Source organism: Zeus faber, assembly GCF_960531495.2.
Source record: "Zeus faber genome assembly, chromosome: 4".
NCBI classification, from domain to species: domain Eukaryota; kingdom Metazoa; phylum Chordata; class Actinopteri; order Zeiformes; family Zeidae; genus Zeus; species Zeus faber.
In genome coordinates this window covers 22,684,355-22,695,087 of record NC_137191.1, presented here as the reverse complement: position 1 = coordinate 22,695,087, position 10,733 = coordinate 22,684,355, and positions in this window count along the sequence as shown.

Below are 10,733 nucleotides of genomic sequence, written 5' to 3'. Positions count from 1 at the left end.
TTTTTGAGGAACGGGGGGACCCGATCGCTCCCTCTTGTTAAAGAAAGAAAACCCGCCAGTTGTTTCACAAAACCTTCCAAAATTTGATGTACCCGCCCAATGTTTTTGTTTTTTGGTCGTTTTTTTTTTTAGCTCGAAACGATTAAAATTAAAAAAAAAAGATGGACAGAAACCCGCCCAACCTGGCAACACTTGTGTGCGGCTTCGCGAAACTACAAAACACGCCCACGCTACGGTGGCTTCGAAGACCCAGTTGAAGAGGAGGAACAAATGGCGCACGGAGCAGGTGAGAGAATGTTGTTATTACTTAATGTGTTATTAATAAACATTTCAAAAGTATATATATATATATATATATATATATATATATATATATATATATATATGAATTGGTTGTTTTTTTTTCCTTTCCTCAAATGGTTGTTATGTAAACATAATAAGTTTTCCGTTTCCAGTTGTTTGTTTTTTTTAAAACGTGGAGTTAAAATGTTTGTCTTTTAAAGGCTTGAATCTTTAAAAATGTGATTCTTTCCATTTTAAAGGTGGGTTGATATAGCTGACCAAGAGTTTGTCCAATTTCAAAAGCATATTCTCAGATACTCATGCAGTACATACCAAGCTGGATGGATTGCAGGGTTTTCATGGGTGTTTTCCCCTTTTACCAAAGACGCTCAAGCTTATTATGACTTTTAAAAGTAAAAGTGACCCATTCGCTCGACTCTCTCCCATCTCACGCCAAAGAGTGACCTCGTGGTAATAATCCCCTTTGGTAAACGTCAAACAATTTCTTTCCATTTTTTCCACTTCTGGCATTCGTGGGGGAGTCTTTTTTTAATTTTAATTTTAATTTTTTTTTTGTGATTCACTTTAGAGCACTTGTTATTTAAAAATCTCCTCTGGATCTTCCTGGCAACTCCTGCAGTTTGATTCATTATTATCAACATTTTGAACTAAGTTCAGCATTGAAAGCACTGTACTTTGAAGAGGCACAATGTGGAGGGGGGTAAAGCCACTTTATATGGTTGTTTCTGCTTTGAATAGTGAATTTGGATGTTTGATTCACAGATAAGTATGAATCATCCTACACAGGAACAGGACCTTGAGCCGTGACGCTTGTGTGGAAAGTAAAGAAACATTCACACAGGTTTTGTCATGGACCCATGTTGCTGTTGACTCATCGGAAATAAATTAATAAATGTGAATTACTTATCTCATTAGCAGGTCCCCTAATGGGGTGTCAAAAAAGTGTACAATTATAATCATTGTGGAGCGGTGTTCAACTACAAACATAGGCTGATACGAGATTCAGAAATGAGACTAAAAAAACGTGTTTTTAAGTTATAGTAGGCCTACGTTAAGTGCATGTGTTTAAACCTTTAATGAGCCCAAGATATGGAGTTCGCAAAAGTTATTCACATTCTAAAACGTATAACGAAAAAGTCTATTTCGATGTTCATAAATATCAACATTTATATATTTATACCCCCCCCCCCCATCTCAACAAGGGGAGTACTGGCACATAATGTGACCCACTGAATACTTTAGGGTAATTTGGTGTCTTTCGCCTTTTTTTGCATAATGTGAAAGTGGAGAATCAGGGCTTTCAAACAAGGTGTCACTTGTGCAAATCAAGCAAATATTTTTTAAAGCTATGACTTGTTGTTGACATGGGTGTGGCAAACTGTGATTCTGAGATAATCACCTCCAAAGCTTTACCCAGACTTGCTTCATTCAGCCAGCTCCCAGAATGCAAATGGGGTTGGCGGACAAACAAAGCCTCATGGCTAATTAACATACTGCTGAATGGGCCAATCACGAACAGCGTTGAACAGTCAACAACAGAATTATTTTTGTTTTTAAAAAAAGCTTTTATTTATCAGTAATAACATACATGTTTTATAAAAGTGCAATTCTTTTGGAGTTTAAAAGTACGGACAACACAACAAACTGTAGAGTCTATCAATAATATGTGTCTTGGAAAATCTGAAATCTGAAAATCTGTCACTAACCTCAACAGACTTTATCACCTCATCAACTTCTTCCGTTGTATCATCAACGGGCGTATCGTTGGTCTCCTCCGGTGGTTCTTGAAAATATTCAGTTTCATCGTCACATTCAGGTTGAAACCCACTGTTTGAAATGTTCTCCAAGTCCGGAGTAATATCAGATTCAGCAGTGCTGTCGTTCTCTGCGTCGCTGTCAGAACTATCATCGCGGAAAATGAAGTCCAGTTCCCGCTGCTAACACTGACTTGGATCTATCGCACGGGTCAGATTAAGGTCCATGATATGATTTAGATCTTCCTCCACCTGCTTCTCCTCATTCATAACAACACAGAGAAATGAAAGTTTTCACAGACAAGTGAAACCGGATCCTCGTCTTGTTTATGGAAGTGACGTCAGTGACGTCAGCAATTCTCACTTGATGATATATGTTGGTACACGCCCCCTCCACAACAATGTCTCAGCGTGTGTGTAAAAGTAGTACGACTTAAAGGTTGAACTCTATGAAAACGGTTTCACATTGTGACTTCCTATCACGTGGAATATGGAGGAATGATCTTAACCATGGACGGTCGCTTTAAAGGAAACCATCGATCGGCGTTATTCAGCGCCGTTCAGTGTCTCATAAGTGAACTGTGTTTCCCCATGTAATCGAACAGGAATATTTAACTCCACGGTTTAACATTTTTCTACTATTTATAAATCAAACTCGGTTTTGAAAATATGTTGAGAGATTAAAAAAACACAAAGGAACACAAATCTGGAAAAATCGAATTTTCCTTCAAGAAAGGTTTTTTCAACTTATTTGGCTGCTCCTGGCCATTTTAGAACTGCGCGAGATGACGGGTTCTACTGCGGTGGGTCATGTCGTGTCTGGTATGGTCCTGCCAACGTCCAGGACCAGGCCAGACTCAACAGGTCATCAGAGCAGCAGAGAGGATCATGGGCTGTGACCTGTCCACCCTTCAGGACCTCTATACTTCCAGGTCAAGAAAAAGGGCAAAAAGCCATGATCAGTGACCCTTGCCGGGGAGAAATGATCCCCCTGGTAACCTGCATTGATGCCTTGATTCAGATGTCATGGCAGTGTGACAACTGACGTGCTGAAGGGACGATGTGTCACATGTGCACACTCACTATTTGAATGCCTATAACTCTTTACTGAAATAAGATATGAAATATATAGAAAATATATGTCTGCGACTTTGTTCTTTCATTTGGTATGCCTTTTTCTTTTTTTTTAACAATATGATGTATTGATCCCAGATATATATGAGCGTGAAAACTGACAAGATGCCCTGGTCGCCCCCTACATGGAGAGAGCACTCGTCATGTACTGTACGTCCTTATCTAATGCTACTTATATATATATATATATATATATATCATCTATCAATGACAATATCTGCTCCCCACTTCACCCTGCTTTGCACCTCATTATTATTATTATGTATAACTTTTTTACACTTATCAACTATACTGTACTTTATTATGTTCTCTCCATGTCAATCTAGAGTAAAAGATACCCCCAGGAAATGAAAGCTCTCAAGCTAGATTATGTCCTTATCATTTGAAATGCTTGTTTTCTCTAATCTTTCCTTCCAGGTAAAGATACAACTTTTGTTTTTTCAACTGAAAGTCTAAACCCCCATTTTGCTTCACATTGTCCAACTTGATTAACTCCTTCCTGTGCCCTCGTAACATGTTCCTCGTTTCTTCCTCTCACAATACCCCGTTGTCCGCAAATAAAGACCTTCCTACATCTAACATTACATTTTTGAATACATTATTAAACATAATGGAGAAGAGCACCAGACTTACCACACTTCCCTGAGGAGTACCATATTCCACCGAATATTCAAGATTCAATATTCAAGATTTTTTATTTGTCACATACATATACATACTTTCATACATATATGCAGTGAAATGTAATGCAACGCACCCGGTGATAGCACACAATATGTCCTAGGAAAAAAAGAAATAAAAGTAAAGAATTCCTTTCTAATAGACCGACTAACTGACTCCTAAAACGTAATACAGTAAGTTGAATACTTATAGAATAAGATAAAAATATATAGAATATAATACAATAAAAATAAAATGTAATAGATAGAGGGAATATGCCTATGTATGTACAGATATGTGCAATTAAAGTGGCATGTGAATGTGAATAGAGTGAGGTAGTGTTTGGGATAATACAGCACAGTATACAACAGTACGACGCAGCAATACGGCATCAGGAACAACCCTGAACAGTGACACAGTATGCAGTACAGTATGCTACATACAGTACAGTAGGTAGTGGAGCCTAGTGCATGGCTCGGTTAGGACCCCGTGTGAGGTCAGCATTGACAGTTCTTATGGCTTGCGGGAAAAAACTCAGTCTCAGTCTCTCTGTTCTCGCTGTGTGACTGCGGAGGCGCTTGCCTGACCGCAGCAGCTGAAACAGTCCGTTGTTGGGGTGATGAGGATCCTTCATGATCCTGCGGGCTCTGCTACTACACCTCCCGGTGTATAGCTCCTGCAAGGGGGGGGAGGGTAGTTCCAGTGGTACGTTCAGCTGAACGCACCACCCTCTGCAGGGCCCGCCTGTCCTGGGCAGTACAGTTCCCAAACCAGGCAGTGATGTTGCCTGTCAGGATGCTCTCCACTGCTCCAGAGTAGAAGGACTTGAGGATCCTCACCGAGACCCGGAATTTCCTCAGCTGCCTGAGGTGGTAAAGACGCTGCCTCGCCTTTCTCACCAGAGTGTCTGTGTGTACAGTCCATGTTAAGTCCTCTGTGATGTGGACTCCCAGGTACTTGAAGCTGCTCACCCTATCGACAGAAGTCCCATTAATCCACAAGGGCGCGTGCGTCCTCGATTGACATCCACGCCTAAAGTCCACAATCAGCTCCTTGGTTTTGCTGACGTTCAGGTGGAGGCTGTTGTCCTGGCACCAGAGTGACAGGTCAGCCACCTCCTCGCGGTAGGCCTTCTCATCGCAGTCGGTGATCAGGCCCACGACCACGGTGTCGTCAGCAAACTTGATGATGGTGTTGGAGCTGGACCTGGCCACACAGTCATGTGTGTACAGGGAGTACAGTAGGGGGCTGAGGACGCAGCCCTGGGGGGATCCTGTGTTCAGGGTGAGGGAGCTTGACATGTACTTCCCCACCTTGACCACCTGGGGGCGGCCTGTGAGGAAGTCCAGGATCCAGGTGCACAGCGGACCATTCAATCCGAGCTCCATCAGCTTGACAGCCAGTCTGGTGGGGACTATGGTGTTGAAAGCTGAACTATAATCGATGAACAGCATTCTCACATATATTTACACAAAATATTTACATAATGATTGTGTATCTATTTACATCTGGATAGTTGTGCCACTCAAAGTCCATGATCCAGTTGAAGATTGTTTCTCCAATTCCAATCAAATGCACTTTAATTAGAATCCCTTCTTTCCAAAGCATATCATCGGGTTTCTCTGCATGGTAGGACACTGCTACCACTGATTCTTTATTCGCTTGAGCTTTCCTCAACTCATTCTTCAGACATATGGCTGGGCAGGTCTGTTTCTAGCTTCTGGTGCCCTATGCAAAATGTTGTTTGGGGGCCTCTATTTTGTGAAACTGTGGTGGGGGGGATTCCAAACCCTCTAAGGTGGTCCGGGGGCATGCATTTAACATTTAAATGCATCAGTCTGGTGAAGTTTTAGAGGAAAAGATGCCAGATCCACGTAAAAACTCGTAACATCCGTTTTTTTTTTCCTCTCAAATTCAAATAAAACATCTCAAGTTGACCCCATCAATTTAAACTTGCAGGAAATGAAAATAAATGGGAAACACTGAGGGTCCCCTCCCTCAAGAAACTCCTGAACACTTACAGGATTTACAGAATCTGCATTATAACATCTCCCAAATGCGCACATTTGTTTTTGTTTTGCTGACCTGCAAATTATCCCAACCGAATCAGACGAACAAGTCGGAACGAATAAACAAATCCTTTCACTGACACGACTCGACAGGAACCGAATCCCATAAAAGAGTCGAACTTTCCGAGCAGCGCGCCGCCACATGGCCAAGTTTAAAGTGAGAAGACGCTGCAGAAACCCTTTCACTGGATCTCAGGGACGAGACCAAACGCACCCTTCCACCCCGAATAAGACCCGCATTGGGTATTTGCAACTTATTTGGGCGCATCAAAACTGATAGTCAGATAAGGCTGAGCAAGGCAACCAATATAGAGCATTCATATGGAAGAGACATTACTCATGGCTCTGTGCTTTCCTGCGCGATCCTTTTAGCTGCGTGGATTAACCTCTAAGGCCAGTCTGCTGCACTGTTTTTCAATGATTTAATATTCAAGTCCACCATCCATCTTAATAAAGCTTTAAACTGACAGGAGCAGCTTGACTGTGATCCAAGCTGTGCTGCTTTTGTTAGACTTAATGAGGGCCACTGTGATACAGTGGTCCTCATTTTTTGTAGTGTACCCCCACTGTGTTGTTTTTTTTCAGCCGAGTATCCCATTCATGGCATTGGGAGGAAAAACAACATAATTATTATAATATATCATCGAATTATTATAACATACCACCAATATTTTTAACACCCCATTTGAGAAACTCTGCTCCATCATGCAGTACATACATATGACCACTAGGTGTCCCCGTCTGGTTACTTTTGGAACCTGCTGCGTTGTACGTTAGAAGATTCTTTATTTATCGTCATTATCCATCCTGGCTTGTCCTTCCTCCGGGGGACAAGCCAGGATGTCCATCGCCATTCATACGACGATGCTGTGCATGTTTTTGGTGGGGGTCCTTACTGAGGTTACAAGAAGGAAACCCCATGTGAGCACGGGGAGAACATGCAAACTCCACACACAAACAGGACCCTAATCGGGAGATAACCCGCCGGAGCGCGGTGCCCCACCTGCTATCCTGAAAAAACATGTCTTTGAAACCTTGTTTATACTTTTTCAGAAAATAAAGCATGTTGAATGTATCGTGAATGCATACAGTGTAACATTGCCGTCCTGCAATCACAGTGTATCTGCAGGATGCAGAGAAATCCAACAAGCGGGTCAGAGTGAATCATCTCAGCTCGGGGTGGAGCGGGAGGTCCTTTAAGGATACACGGCCAGAAATGATGGGCAGACAATCTGGAGAGAGAGAGAGAAAGAGAGATGATTAAAGATGAATACCCACCATTTGTATGTTTATTGTGTCGATGTGTGTGTGTGGCTTACTATGTGATTGCTCGGTTGTGAAATCAGATATATTCTCCTTGTTGAGCTGGGCAGTAACCCATCAGAAATTTGTAAAGTGTGATGTTTTTAACTGGGAACGGCTCCGCCCTGGAGTGTCCGGGCTACTAGCATTCAGGAGGGATGTACCCAGATTATCCTGAGAGAGAGAGAGAGAGAGACCGCGCGCAACAGGGGGAACGATAAGGGCAGTGACAGTATATACTGTACATTAAATACATATTATGTCCAGGCACTGCAAACTCTAACAGGCAACCTCTGAATTAAGTAGATAAGGGCAAACCAACCAACCAGCAGCATGAATGAGGAAATAAATGGAATAAGCATACGGCAGAGCTTTGTATGATGGATGCGATTCCAGGCAGCAGCCTGTGCAGTCAAAATCAATCAGTCTGACAAGAGACAGTTTCAACCAGGACACTTACGGGTTAAATGTCCCGGTGGAACACCCCTTTGGAGTGTACGTGTATCTCAGTCGCTGCATTTCGTAGCTGCCGTGGGGTCATTTGATAAGAGAGACGAGGCTGTGTTCTTCACAGGGACACCATACACCCATGACATTCAGGCCTGTGCGCACTCAAAGTACTTCATATGGGCTGGGTGGGAAAATGTGAATCCAGGTAGAAAGGAAAAAAATACCAGGCCTGACCTGAAAATGACTAGCTATTTTTTTTCCTTTCTTCTTGGGCACACTAGAGAGAGACCCTTACCCTAACTAGAGAGGTCAGTGGGGGCCCCTGGGCTGGAGTCACTGTTGGGGCCCTACCAACACTATAAACTACAACTGCCCCAACCAGAAAAAGCACAGTGTTCTTATAGAAGAATCTTTAATCGTCACACAGCACACCACAACAACACATCCATACTCACATGCTTTGGATGGTGGCTGGTGAAATGGGTCCTCTGCATTTAACCCACCCTGGCTTGTCCTTCCTCCGGGGGGGGGGGGCAGGAGCAGTGGACAGCATACGACGATGCGCCCAGGGACCTGGTTACATATGTCCATTGCTGGTCCGACGATGATGAGCATGTTTTTGGTGGGGGTCCTTACTGATGTTACATGGAGGAAACCCCATGTGAGCACGGGGGAACATGCAAACTCCACACAGAAAGGCCCCTAATTGGGAGATAACCCGCCACAGCACGGTGCCAACAGCGCCCCAGGTGGGAATTGAATCCAGGACCTTCTTGCTGTTGCGGCAGCAGTGCAATGCACTGTGCCACCGTGCCACTGTGTAGGACTATATAGGACCACAGAGAAATATAACTAGACAGTATGTAATGTTAAAGTGTAAACTTATATGGGTAGGCCTACTTTATAGCCATCACACCATAACACAAGATACAAATGCAAAGCAGTAACATCCATATAATAATTTTGATTTGACACCACTTTCAGCCATGTGATCATGTGATGGATCACAAGTCTAAAGGGGAATTTAAACGCCGTAGGCTATTAAGGGCATGTTCTCAAAAGGAGGACAAATAAAGTGGAGCCCCATTCTTTTTTTTTGCACAGTACCTTTTTATTTTCACGATAATTATATTACACAACACAGAACCTGGGGAGTCCCCTTAATAATTTTACAATGCTATGAGATGCTATAATAGGCTCTGGCTGCAACTTCGTTTCTGAGAAAAAATATTTATGAGTCAACTGCATTCCCCATGATGCTTTACGCCCGTTACCATGGTTTCCGCTCAAACAAACACCCTGGTAGCTCGAGTCGTAGCGCACGAATGGGCCTGAACGTGGAACCTTGCCAGTCACACTGTTGTTGGAGTTCAAGTTCAAGTTCAAGCGATTATTTGTCACATATATGCAGTGATATGTCCATGGAAAATGTGTAGTCTCACCGACGTTATGATTTATTCCAACGATCAGGAGGAGCTAAAAGGAAGGGGAGAACCCTTTGAGGTCAGGGGAGATGAACGCCAGTTCAACTTGATTTCACGTAATTGTATCTGTTATGTGCTTGCTTTTGTTGTATTTTATTTTAAGGAACTATATACAGTATTCTATATATTCAATATATTTTCCTTTCTTTTTATTTATCTTCTGCTTGTAAAGCACGTTGTGGCCTGTTTTTTTAAAGCAGCTATATAAATAAATGAATATACATATTTATTATTATTATTATTACTATTATTGATATGAATCCAAGCTGAAGTCAAGCAGACATCTGTGGGGTACCCCACTTCCGGTTCCTCAAGACCCTCTCTGAACGTGGGGGCGTTTCACTTCCGGTGTAGCGTGGCTCCGCTTCCCACGGAGCAGCGGCGTCTGGGAGAGGGAGGAGGAGGAACGAGGCAGAGCGCGGAGGAAGGGCATGGGGGAAGCAGCGGCAGCGGGAGAGACGCGAGCAGCAGCAACAACAACAACACCGGAGGTGAGTGTCGTGCCCGGGGGTCCGACCGCTACTTCCCCGCCGAGCCTTAGCACAAGGGGCCCGTTGGGATCCAGGGGAGAGTGAGTAACTTTTCCCCGATCTCCGCGCTCTGGAATCCAGGGGCCCCGGGTCGTGTTGTGTCGGGGGGAGAAGCGGAGAGGCTGCATCCGCGGGTGGTGCCAAAATAAGGGGCCGCTACTAAGCGAGGAGGTGTGTTGTGATGCATTTGCACAGTTCTCCCTTGTTTGTGGGTTCAAGCCGTGATGCGGCCGGGGTGCCCTCCAAAGACGAGCGTGTTGATGGCTGCAGAGGCACCGGCCAGCCGGGGGCTTGGCCGCTGTCTTGCCGTGGAACGGTTCTGCCCTCGCCTGCGATTGGCGAGCCCCGCCGGTTAGCGCGATTTGTTGGAATGAAGTAGTTTCACACAGGAGTGCTGTTTTTGGTTTGCGATGATCGAAGTCCAGCACGTAAGACAAAAAGCAGTTTCCATCCTCCCGACGGTTCCCCTTTTGGATCCGAGTTTCTCCAACTCCCGTCCGCGATGTCCACGACTGTGACCTGGACTCAAGAGTCCAACTAATAATAATAATAATAAACAAAAATCTATTCAATGAGGCTTTATTGGGACGGCCATTAAAAAAAAAAATACAGTACTACCAGAGCAGGCAGATTAGGGAAAATACATACAAATATAGATCTATGGATAATGCATAATAATGTAAAACATTGCTATTTACCTAAAGATTAGGTATCGATAGCTATCAATAGGTATCAGTAAGTATCAATAAGGTATCTAGTCTCATTTCAATACCATTTTGATATAATCACACGGATCAAATGTAATTGCCAGAAGACTAGATAGTAGATACCTTGTAGGATTCTGGTTGTCGTAATATGGTGATATAACCTTATTTATTAGACATGTCTAAGAAAATATAACCCATAATACCAGATTAGATAAGTGAAATGACCAGCCACTGACTCTTAACTGCTTGGTCATCATTTCCACATGACTAATCCTGATTTCCCTTTTTGTATTATTATGAGAGGCTAGTTTTAGTATTCTCATATCGCCCACACATAGTT